Source organism: Hyaena hyaena, unplaced genomic scaffold (genome assembly GCF_003009895.1).
Source record: "Hyaena hyaena isolate Hyena2069 unplaced genomic scaffold, ASM300989v1 scaffold_389, whole genome shotgun sequence".
Taxonomy (NCBI): Eukaryota; Metazoa; Chordata; class Mammalia; order Carnivora; family Hyaenidae; genus Hyaena; species Hyaena hyaena.
This window is the reverse complement of record NW_024081023.1, coordinates 444,028-456,948: the sequence shown is the minus strand read 5'-3', so window position 1 is coordinate 456,948 and position 12,921 is coordinate 444,028. Positions and strand designations below refer to the sequence as shown.

General features: G+C 46.4%; 1 long non-coding RNA gene across 3 annotated transcripts in view; it reads left to right on the top strand.

Annotated features, from left to right (window-relative positions):
* The window catches only part of LOC120244762, a 63,482-nt gene that overhangs the window by 8,103 nt on the left and 42,458 nt on the right, over positions 1 to 12,921 (top strand). For 2 of the 3 annotated variants that reach the window (XR_005531626.1, XR_005531627.1), the window contains exon 3: positions 1,952 to 2,093. This is a non-coding gene — a long non-coding RNA (uncharacterized LOC120244762). Of the gene's footprint in view, positions 1 to 1,951; positions 2,094 to 9,174; positions 9,515 to 12,921 lie in introns of those variants that run through there. The other variant, XR_005531628.1, reaches the window with a different exon arrangement.

The following is a 12,921-nucleotide window of genomic DNA, read 5'->3' as shown; positions in this document are numbered from 1 at the left end:
ACGCATGAATTGTTTGCCTTTGACTAAAACCTCGTCATTGCTCTGTCTTTACTGAGTACATGTTAGATTCTGTGGTGAGCTAGAACCAGTTCATACTGTTTTATGGGCCGATTACTATATGTTCAGGAATTCTGTGAGCCGATCGGCATCACGTTGATAGTTTGAAATTGGCCATGACGGGAGCATTGACACCATGGAAATTGGCAGATGCCACAGACCAGGGTTTCCTTTCAGCCGAGAGCCCAATGGTAAACGCAGCCTGGGCCTGTGTTCAGCACTGCCGCACACAAGGCCGCGATCAGCTTGTCTTCTGTAAATGTAGAAAGTGCTCAGCTTGGTCTTGGAGTCCCGCTGTTATGTGGATTTTTCTTACGTATTGGGATTTACACTCTGTACCCTCTGCTCATAAACCATCTATCGAGTAACTCGACTGTCCTCATGGCTCCATTCCCCCCACAACTTGGCCTCTTTTATTTAACTCTAAGCTTCCAGAGTAAGTTTCCACCTCTGAAAACCAGCTCGTGGCACAACGCTTGGCCTAGAACAGCAACGACCATCGCACACATACTGTGGGCCTGGCTTTTTAATGAACTGTCATCATCAGCTCATGAAGTACTGTTTTCCCCATTTTACAAACAAGGGAACTGTTCCCGCTGCAAACACTTTTCATCCCTTAACCTCCATTTCAGTCCATGTCACCACCTTCCAGCCAGGCGCGTAAGACTTTAACCCAGGAGTCGTATTTGATTCCTCTTTTCTCTCAGTCCCCCAACAGCCGTCATTCCATCATCAGGTCCTGTTGTCTGAACCCCCAGAATAGACTGTGAGTTTATGCGCTTCTGTTCATGCCGATCGCTACTATCCCAGCGGAAGCTACCGGCTGCTTTGGCCTCGGTTACTGCGTTCCCTGCTGGTACCCTTCCCTTTATTCCAGTCTTTGACTGAAGGTCAAAGTGGTCTTTTAAACACGTAGGTCAAGGGGCACCTGGGTGGCTCAGTCACTTAAGCGTCTTTCATCAGCTCACGTCATGATCTCACGGTTTGTGGGTTTGAGCCCCGAGTCAGGCTCCACACCGTCAACGCAGAGCCTGCTTGGGATTCTCTCTCTGCCCCTCCCCACTCATGCTTTTTCTCTCTCTTGCTCAAAATAAATACGCTTTAAGTTTTCCCAGGACTTCCCAGAGCATTTGTTAATGTAACCAGATCGGGCTCAAGATGGAGTGGCTCATACTAAGCTCGACATCAGCAAACCAAAATTTACCTGTTTCTCTGCTTGGCTCCCAGAAGCGGAGGGCCCATGCCAATCAATCGTGCTTGTCTGATCCTGGCTCCTAGACTTCCCTTTGCTCTCTGCAAAGAAAATAACCCTGCTTTAACCAATCAGCAACTCCCTAGCAGAATTCCTTGTTTCTGCTCATTTTGGCCTATGAAGATTAATTTTTTTATGTTTATTTTTGAGAGAGAGAGACAGACGGAGCATTAGCCCAGGGAGGGACAGAGAGAGGGAGACACAGAATCCAAAGCAGGCTCCAGGCTCTGAGATGTTAGCATGCCTGAGGCTGGGTTCAAACCCGCAAACCCGAGATCATGACCTGAGCCCAAGTTGGATGCTTAACCGACAGAGCCACCCAGGCACCCCTCAGTTTGGTCCATTAAACCCTCTCTAATTGTACAACAATTTGGAGCTCCTTCCTTTAAAAGAAAAGATTTTACTTTGAAGTGGTTCCTATACCCGACACGGGGCTCGAACTCACAACCTCGCAATCAAATGTCGCACGTTAAACCAACTGAGGAGTCCTGGGAGCTCCTTCCTATCTGCTAGATTGACTGTGACCGGATTCATGAACTGCTGAATAAAGCCAATAAGATCTTTAAAGTTCACTCAGTTGAATTCTTGCTCCTTAACACATTTAAGCTACGGCTTTACCTCCTTGTACCTCTTCTCTCCAAGAGCAGCTCCAGTCACCTGGATGTCCTCTCTGCCTGTAGTGGGCCAGGCTCCCGTATTTGCACTTGCCCCTCCTGGGCCCGGCTCTTTGGATCTCCCCCACCTGAGAGCTTCTGCAGGTCTTAGTCCAAGTGCCACTTCCGCGGTAAGACCTTCTCTGACCTCTGTCCCAATTCTCACACATTATTCTGTTTCTTTCCTTCTTGCAACCGGATCTTATTGAACTACAGTTGGTGTCTCTCCCGGACCAGCAGTTCCACAAGCGGAGAGTCCTGTCTCTCAGGCGGACCCGCTGGAAAGCTGGGCGCAGGGGAAGTATCACGCTGTAGGTACCTGCGCTGATTTAAAACAGAACAAAACTCTGTCCATCAGTCAATCCATGAGGAAAAGAAACGATCCAAGGCTCGAATCTGAGCTCTTTGGTTAAATGGAGACTGTGGTTCCAACCAAGGCGCTCCCCTGACCTCCATCTGGAGGGGAGCTGGACAGAGAGGTGAGGCAGAGAACCTCTATTGCCAGTTGGCATCCCTGTCCGTGAGTCCCCAAAGTACACTGGCTTGGGGTGCGGTTTCCAGAATTGGGTGCCCCGCCTTTCACCTGAGTCGTGGAGGAGAGGGGACCTCACCCACGGTAGAACATTTCTGAGAAGGACAATTCACGGCAGTCTTTTGGAAGCCATTCTCTGGGGAATTAAAAACACGACAGGACCGAAATTAGAGCTCAAGGGCGGGGCAGCGAGGGAGGTGACTCGTTTGACTGTGGGAAGGTTTAGGATGAAAAGGAATCTTTTCGAATTTAGATAACCATTGTTTTTCCTGAAAGAAGTCCCAGGCATTACCTGTGAGCAGGAGAGAACCTACCGAAAGAGGCAAAGGAGGAAGAAGGGGGAAAATGGGGATTTGGGATATTTTCCCTTTTGGACAATGCGCTGATTTTCATGAAACAAACATCCTGGAGGATTTTTTTGCTTATTGTATTTGTGTGTGTGTGTGTAACAAAGGTTTATTTCTTCTGTCCTAGATTTGCTACCTTCTTCCATTTTCTTTTTATTGAAGCGTAATTGACCTACAATATTATATTAGTTTCACGCGCACAACACAGTGATTGATAGTTGTACACACGGCAAACTGATGTTTACTGCGTTTGGCTTATTGTTACCTTTGCTAATCTTGGAGACTTCCCCTTCCTTTGTTTGTGTTGTCAGGATATTGGGGAGGGGGGGGATTTTAAGAACTTCCCCTTCCAGGTACCAATTCTTTTAAGTTTTTCCTTCAAATGCAGATAAAACACTTACCATTTGAAAATGTTGTAGTTAAAGAGAGGGAGGGGTGGTTTCTTAAACCTAAAACTGACTTCCTTTGCTCTGGGGGGAGGTGTGTTCAGACACCGAGAGGACACTTTGAGGAAAGGTAGGCAAAGGAGGGTGACGGGGTTGCTAAATTCAACAGCAGGAAATAACTGAAGCGGGATCAAATTATAAGACATCAAATCCCACACAATTTGACATTAGACAACTTTTTATGGTAAAATGTTAAGTACTTAATATTTTATTTTCATTGCAGTTCATCCTGCACCGTACCCCAAAGCTATTTGTTCTTAGAACAAATGTGCATATGCTTATTAGATTTAACAATTCACTGCTTACAGTTAGCAAAGGGGTCAGGCTAAACCTGCCTCCGTTGAATGAAAAAGCCTCATTTGCACTTGTGGAGACGAAAACATTAGTGCTCAAACCAAAAGGAGATGGGGCTGGAGGGATTCTATGTGAGTAACGCTGACTCCATCCTTTTATTCTTTCATAACATTTCTCTTCCTGTGCCCCTGTGAGTGAGGACTGTTCCCCCCATGTGTTTAAATTTGAGACTGGCTGATCACCTAAGAAGTAATCAAGACAGTTCCAGAACTTAAGCCAGAGTGAAAAGCTAGTAACCCCTAGGCCTCCCTTCTGTTATCTACCTCTCTTTGCAAATGGCGTTTATTGAATATTTGATGCGGTAAACTCCCAGGAGGGGAAATAACGTACCAAAAATGAGTTCTTTTATTCATTCTGCTGATTTTTGTCTCTTCAAAAGGAAATTTAAATTCATTTTTCTAGACCCGTACTAACGTTTGGATTCCCTCGTAAGGAAAAAAAAGAAGGGGGGGATGTTTTTTGGGGGCCAAGAGCTGAATCATGAGGCCGTTGACGAACTGGGCCGTGTTTCCTTTGCTCTTCCAACCACCTCACAGCAGCCTTTCTCTGGGGACGTGCGGGTGACATTCTGAGTCTGAGGCTCTTTTCCAGTTGATGAAATGCTTCGTCATTGCTGTCATCATCAGCAAGGCAGGGGGAAAGACGCATCTTCAGTAATAAGGCATGACTGTAATTCCTCACCCTCTGGCTATTATTAATCATGATTCATTTCATGAAAGAAGGAATAAAAGCCTCTGTAGACCCAACGCACATCTAAACTGGAAAGATTTCAGGTTTGGGCATGTGAGGTCTTTCCATGTATAAAGGGGAGGAAATGTGTGTTCTCCTGAGGGAGAGCCGTCTGGCTGGAGCAGACGAGATAGCCGGATCAGGCTCTTGCCTGAGAAAGGCCTTAAAATCATGAGAAAATAAACTCATCCCCTTCAGACTCTCCATTAACAATCCGAATTGATTTAATATTCTGCAGTGATGTTATTTGCCTTTTTTTTTTCCTGCTTAGAAAACAAGACATGCCCAAGTGCCTTGGGCTATACGCCTCGTCCTGATTTAGCCTGGAATTATTTGGGGATTATTCACCCTTGCTAACGAATAACTCCCAGGACTACGTAGCTGGAAGAATCTTAGCGATTATCTCGTGCATCCCCTGAATTCAAAGGCGTGGGGAAAAAACAAGAACAATGGGATTTATGGAGTCCTGCTCAGAAGTACCCCCACCTGACTGCAGAATTGAGGGTCGTACCCAGGGCTCTCAGCTTCGAGGCCGTGTTCTTTCCACTGGAAGAGAACAGAAGCTGAGCGTGGGCTCTGAGGGTTCATGAGTCCCGCTGACGCTCAGGACAAGCTGTGCCTAATTATGAATCAAGGGCAACCTGGCTGGTGGGTAAGAGGTTACATGCTGGGAGGGCAGGCTTTGCGGAACCAGAAGACCTGGGTTCAAATAAAGGCTGTGTCCCTGCTTGACGGCAACGGTCTTGGGCAAACCGTTTTCCTTTGGTGAAACTAAGAACTAGAAAACCTTAGTTTCCTCACCCAGAAGACGGGTCCGATAACATTACCAACAGGCCCTGGGTGCTGTGAGGCTTGAGACCATGAACGTGCAATGCTCAGCACAGTGCACGGTGTATAGTTAGTACTGGGTAAACATAGGCTAGTATTGCTATTGCTATTAATAAAATGGTTTCTTTACTGAGGGCTAAAATAAGACCAGACAGTGAAGACTAGGCTGCTGTTCTCGCACCGTGTCTTGGCCAGATGCTCTTTCCTTCCTTCTCCGTAGGACAACTTTTTTTTTTTTTTTTTTTTGCAGTGGAGGCCCTGTGACTTTGCCATTCCCAGCTCAGGCCACACCCCTGGTCAGAGAAGGGCAGTTGCCCCTGGGCCTCTCCACACCTTCTCATTTCCTTCTTGCCATCCCTCCTTCCGCTCCTTCCTCCTTCTCCCCTTCTCCCTCTGTCTTCCCTTCGTCAGTTGCTGGCACTAGGAGCACAAGGAAATCCTCCAGCATCTTTGTTTGCCTAGAGTTTGTTAAAAAGAATGTTCTAGAGTGTGTCACAAATAAATTTTGTTTTCGGAGGCATGACAGACCAGAGACGTGCGTTTGAGAGAGGACTGGCTGATGGCTGGTGGCCCTGGCTGGCTCTTCTAGGGTCCACCTCAGCTGGGGTCCGCCCGTGTGGTCTCTGACAGGTGGCCTGGAGGCATTCTTTGCCCCTGGGCTCCCTTGGGTTGACAGAGACTTTGTCACACCTTCATCCTCAAGGCTCCCTCTGCTACTCTCACTGCTGTCCTTCCCTCCCTCCCTCCCTCCCAAATAGGCTCCACACCCAACATGGGGTTTGCACACCACCCTGAGATCAAGTCGCAAGCTCTACCTACAGAGGCTGCCTCGTGCTAATACCCTCCTGTTTTCTTCCCGCATGTTCCCTGTGAGCCACTGTCCTAGCTTCCGCTCCTCAGAGAACCCGAGTGATACACACAATAGTGTCCCATCTCTAGGTCTGTACGCGTGGGGCACATACATGTCAGAAAGGGGGACAGACGGCATTCGCCCGGGAAAGGGCGCGGAAGGGAAGAAACGGTCTGAGTACCAGCCATGTGCTGGGCACTGAACCAGACCTTGTAACTGTGATTTAGTCTAGTCTTCATAACGGAACTGTGATGTAGGTTTCATTACTTCCATTGCTGGTCAAGTCCCCAAGGCCCTGGACGGTTAGGAAACGTGCCCGAGGTAAGCAGGAACTGAAGGGGTGGGGGCCGCCACTGGCACTCAGTGTTCGGATGTTTCTGTCGCTGTGCCCAGCACAGGGTAAAGCAGCACGGCGGACCCCGATCCCTTCCCAGAGCCCCGTGGTCCAGTGGTATCTGCACCGATGCTCGGGAATTCTTTTTTTATTTTATTTTATTTTTTTTAATAGTTTATTTTTGAGACAGAGAGACAGAACATGAGCTGGGGAGGGACAGAGAGAGAGGGAGACAGAATCTGAAACAGGCTCCAGGCTCTGAGCTGCCAGCACAGAACCCGATGTGGAGCTCGAACCCACGAACCGCAAGATCATGACCTGAGCCGAAGTCGGACGCTTAACCGACTGAGCCACCCAGGTGCCCCACCGATGCTCGGGAATTCTACCCGAGCCATCAGAGCCAGGAGGAATCATTCAGTGTCGTGTGCAGGACAGAGAAATTAGAGTCCTTCATTTCGCTCCACAAACTCCTTCCGAATCTCCTGCCCTGATCCAGCCCTTTCCCCGCAGCCAGTTTCAGACAAAGAACTAAGCCTAATAAAGGTAAAACCCATAACTGTTATTACAAAGCCATAATAATACAAAGTTAGCTTGCCCTTAATACCAGAGTTCTCATGATCCATCCCGTTTCATCCACACATTTTCTTGCTTCGTATTTGTTCTTCCATCTGCCTTGCAAAGATCCGTCTCCCCTCGTGAGTGTTCCGTTGGGTCTGTCCTCCTGCTGACCCTGAATTTCAAGGAGGAGGCAGATGCTAAGCGGCTGCTCAGCCCTCTGGCTATACTTTGAGCCTCAGAGAGACAAGCAGGTACCTGATTTTCTGCTGCGTTACAAATAGGGAAACAAGAAGGAATGACCTGGATTGTATGGACTCCGCGGCACGGCTATACCGTGCTTGGTTGTCTTCCTGTGCTTTGGCTCAGAGGAAATTCTGAACGTGATTAAGCATTTGTTATATAGTCTGTCTCTTGGGGACTTCTTCTGGACCCTGGATGTATAAACACTGTATCTGGGTCTGCCATAGGAATGTCATTATCACTTCTTGATGATTTACTTATGTGCCAGGCACCATGACAGGCACTGTATATGCAGCCATTTCACAGCTTTCAAGGTGGCCGTGATTGTCCGGTTTTACATATGAGCAAACAGATTCAGAGAGGTTAAGCAACTGGCTTAAGATCACACACCGAGGCAGAATTAGGAGTTCAAATCAGACTCCTGACTCCAAGCCTGGCCTGTGCACCATGTTATAACGGATCTGGGAAGAAGCAGACTTATAATACCCTGAACCATAATGTTTTAAGATTAATATTAAAGCTATCTAGGGGCGCCTGCATGGCTCAGTCGGTTAAGCGTCCAACTGAGGCTCAGGTCATGATCGCACAGTTTGTGGGTTCGAGCACCACGTCAGGCTCTGTGCTGACAGCTGGCTCAGAGCCTGGAGCCTGCTTCAGATTCTGTATCTCCCTCTCTCTGACTTTCCCCTGCTCACGCTCTCCCTCTCCCTTTCTCTCTCAGAAATAAATTTTTAAAAAACATTTAAAAAACAAATAAATAAATAAAGCTATCTAATCTATGTTGTATCCTCAAAACAATCAAGTGAAATGACAATAAGTCAGTAAAAGGACAGTATTTTCCATCCTAGAATATTCTTCCCTTTTTCCTCCTTTCTCTCCTCCCCCAACTACCCCTTTCAAGGCCAAACTTCCAAAATTCGTGCCCATTTCCTCACATCCCATTCTCTCCTTAGCCTACTTCCCCCCAGACTTCCATGCCCATCTTGTCACAGAACCTGCTCTTGTCATTGTCCCAATGATCTCCATGTCACCAGATCCACCAGACCTCCCCCCCCCATCTTTGTCAGTTTTCAAGGACTATTTGACCCAGTTGATCCTTCCCTTCTTCTTGAAAGACTCTTCGTTTGGTTTTTGGAACACCACACACTCCCTGTTTTCCTCCTTTGTCCTTTGTCACTCCTCGGTGTCCTTCAAGGTTCCTTCTTATCTGCTGGTGGCACATACTACCAACTGCTTACGCAGCAGCCATTCCTTCCTTCTTCCTTACGAATAACCCCCCCACTGTCACTCAGGGCAGCCAAGTCCCCAGCTAAAACTACTTTCTGGACTCACAGGGTGTTAGAGGTGGATATGTGTTATAGTTCTGGCCAGCAAAGAAGTCAGCTGAGTAAAGGCTTCTGGGAGAGCCTTCATTTCCAGAGGAGAAGGGGCTAATGTGCCCCCCGCCACTCCTCCTTTCTACCTGAATTGTGGTTGTATGGCTAAATGTGCAACTACTGTCTTGTGACCTTGAGGCCAAGCTCAAGTATACAGACCTACATGTAAAGGTAGCAGAAGGGGAAGACAGAAGAACTTGGGTTGCTCAGCTCCAGACTCCATGTTACATGAGAACACACCCCGTCTGTTTTAGACACCCGACCAGTGTTTCCTGTTTACCATTAAATACATTCTGACTTGACACACTACCTGACCTCTGAATATTAGAAACACCCTGGATTTAGCTGTTGGACTCTCTTCTCCTATCTTTCTAATGAGATATAGACACTGGGAGAATGAAGCTCTCAGTAGGCAACTTTATGCATTCCATTAGCTTTAAATAATAATTGTGCCCTAATGATATCCAAATTTATGCCTCTAGCTCAAACTTGTCTTAGTGAGATTTCTAGGTGTTGTTGATTTCTTCTGTGTGTCTCACACATCTGGTACAACAGGAAGCCCTGTTTTTCCTGCCTCTTAAATATGTTCAGAATCCATTCACTTTTCTCCATCCTCAGGGCTACCTCTTTGGAACAAGGCACAGAGAAGGAAAAGCATTTACCCTCACACAGAAATGTCCTAAGGACGTGACTCCCAGAGATGTCCACATGAATGTGACTTTACTCTTTGAAGAGACACTCATCCAGGCAAGTAGCTTGACTGTTCCTTACAGGAACTTCTAGAAAGATCCATCAAATCCATCCGTCAAATGGAAAGATCCATCCAACAATATAAAGTAACAACAGACATTTTATGCCTCAAAATTCTTTTGAACCCCTTGCCTTGAAATTCTCCCTGCGGGGATGCCTGGCTGGCTCAATCAGTAAAGCGTGCAACTCTTGATCTCAGGATTGTAAGTTCGAGCCCCATGTTGGATGTAGAGATTACATAAAAGTAAAATCTTTTATTTTTTTAAGTGTATTTATTTATTTTGAGGGAGAGAACCAGTGGGGGAGGGGCAGAGAGAAAAGGGGACAGAAGATCTGAAGCAGGCTCTGTGCCGACTGCAGGGCATGAACGCACACACTATGAGATCATGACTGAATCTTAACCGACTATAAGCCACCCAGGTGGCCCTAAAATAAAATCTTTAAAAACAAAATTCTCCTCTTGCTAGTTTCAACAATCCTAAATTGTTATACCATGATTTCTCCCTGATTCTAATCAAGCCTCCACACTTAAAAACCTGCCCTAAACCAAACTTCAAATTCTCAATAATTCTACCTTGCCTTTTTCCTTCTAAGACACTGCCAACATTTTGTTCTACCTTCCCGGAGAAAGCTTGTCAACAGGCTGCGTGGGGAAGTCCGCTTTTAAGGACATCATCACTCCTCACCAGGACCACCCCAGTAACTTCTTTGGTTGGTCTCCATTTCCACCCTTGTCCTCAAAGCTAGTCTCTACGTTGCAGCCAGAATGATCTTAGTAGAAACAACTGAGCCTCCATGTTCCTTTGCCTAAGACTCTCTGTAGCAGATGTATCCTCACCTCTTAGCCACTTCTGAGTTCAGCTGCCCCTGGGGTGGCCCCAGGTGGGCTTCCCGATTCATCACGCAGTAGCCACCTGCTGGGCACACCTGGGCCTAGAGGCTCTCTGCTTCCCGCCTGGGGATCCCTCCACCTTTTGCAGATACTACAAAGCCTGAGGCAAAGGATTAAACAGTCCCAGTTCTACTTCATCAGGATGAGAATTCTGAGAAGCTTGCTTTGTGATTATCAGGAAATGGAGTTTAGATGAAGTTCTGCTTACTTCTGCTGTAAGGGGTAACCTTCCACCTTGCGTTTTCCTTCTTCCCTGTCTTGATCTCTAGCTCTCTCCTCTTCCCTGCGATCATCCCAAATAAACTACCTGCACATGGGTTTTTATTTCAGACCCTGCTTTCTCAAGGAACCCAACTCAGGGACCCCATACTGGCTTTCCCTACCACTTGGAGTAACAAGTTCTTGGATATACAAAAATGAAAATGCCAGTAAAAGGCAGCAGAGTATGCCAACCCAAAATATGCTTCTTTGGCATAAGGATTATTTTGAGCTGATTATTTTTGAGAAAAAGCAGACACCGGAGAAGCCCTAAAAACAGTAGAATTTACTCTCTTGTAAGAGAAACTGACATTTATAAGGGAAATCTCCATTTGTAGGGTCTCTCCTTGTCTGTGCCAGGAAGAGAAAAATGGCAATAAATTATAAGAAACTCTCATCAATGGAGAAGGGGCCAGACTTATACCCATAGAACAACTTTACTGTCCCCTTCCTGCTACCCTGCTAAAGAAACAACAGTCTCAAAAAGGAGTCACTTATCCTACACCCCACATCAGCAAACAATGACTTGATACCCATCATAATTGCAGTTTCAGCCTTTCCTGGGAATGTGACCTTTAACTGGTCAATCTGGAATTACCAGGGACGGAATCTGCCTGTTAGACCTCCTCCTTCCCCCAAAGGATGGTGACCTTGTTTGCAACAATCCACTCTGCTGTAATAATGTCCTTGCCCTTCCTCCTTCTGCCTATACAGATCTCCCTCAACTGAGATAGGGTTACATCCAGATAAACCTATCATATTGAAAAACATCATAATTTTAAAAATTCATTTAATACACCTAAACTAATAAACATCATGGGTCAGCCTAGCCTACCTTAAATGTGCTCCAAACACTTATATTAGCATACAGTTGGGCAAAATCATCTAACATAAGGCTTACTTCATAATAAAGTATTGAATGTCTAATGTATTTTCTTTTAAAAATTTTTTTCAATATTTATTTATTTTTGAGAGAGAGAGAGGCAGACACAGAATCTGAAGCAAGCTCCAGGCTCTGAGATGTCAGCACAGAGCCCAATGCTGGGCTCAAACTCATGTGCTGTGAGATCATGTTCTGAACTGAAGTCCTATACTTAACTGACTAGGCTACCCAGGCGTCCCTCTGATCTAATTTATTGGATCCTGTGCTGAAAGTGAAAAACAGAATGGTTGTATGGGTGCAGAATGGCTATCAGTGTATTAGTGATCATCCTCATAATCACATGGCTCATTGGGGGCTGAGGCTTGCCAGCGCTGCTGAGTCACAGGAGAGTATCCTTTCATATATTGCTCACTCGGGAAGAGATCCAAATTAAAAACCCAAAGTGTGGTTCTTACAGAATGAATATAGTTTTCATGCCATTGTAAAGTAAAAAACTCCCACATCGAATCATCATACGTCAGGGAAAGTCTTCCATTTTGTGTACAGCTTCTCAGAGCTCCTTTCTTTCTGCTAAGATGGGAAGTTGCCCAATTCATGTCCAATTCATTAAATAAAAGTCAATTAGATCTTTTACTCAGTTGAATTTTGTTTTCGAATAGATTTGGTGGCATTAGTGGGATGGAAGGAGGCTTCTGCCAGTTCAGGGACAGTGAGAAACACAGGTGTGGCACCAGTGAGCCCTCTGAGCTCTGTCTTTTTCACCACCTCTGCAGGCCACAAGTAAGTTCCTCTTAGTTTTTAGCTCCACTCTCTTTGTATCAAGCTTCCAGTCTAATTAGCTTTCCAGTCCAGGGCAGGTCAGCTTGAGCTAGCAGATGGTCAGAGGGTTCCACATGGTTTGCAGACCACTAGGCCTTGGCTCAGTCTACAGATCCCCCATCTGAGTGAAATACCTCAGCCCTTGGTTTTGTCCCCAGACTCCATGTTGGGAGCTGCTGGTGGGTTTAGGCTTCAGTTCCCCATTTGTACGGAATCTGTCTGTAGTCCCTATTCTTTGGAGCCTGCTGGTTCAATCTTTTTCCTTCTCAGGGTCCATGTTGACAATTGTCAATGGTGTGCAGAAGGCCTTCTCTTGGCCAGGCCACAGTAATATCTCTTGGTTGTGTCTGGTGAGTTAAGGTGCACATGCTTATTTGTCTTGTTTTGTATAGATAAAGGCTATTATGAATGGGAATTTTAATGTTTTTTTTTTTCCTCTAGGAGAGAGAGAGAGACAGCGTGAGCAGGGGAGGGTCAGAGAGAGAGGGAGTCACAGACTGAAACAGGCTCCAGGCTCTGAGCTGGCAGTCAGCACAGAGCCCGACGCGGGGCTCGAACCCACGAACCGCAGGATCATGACCTAAGCGAAAGTCAGATGCTTAACTGACTAAGCCACCCAGGCGCCATGGAATTTTAGAAGTCAAAGAGTTGCAATGGGTGGGCATGGGTGGAGCACTTGAAAGCTATTAGAGCCTTTGACACTCTCATGTTAGGATAAATTGGTTATGGAATGGGCTAGATTGACACTAGGTGCCTGCTAACT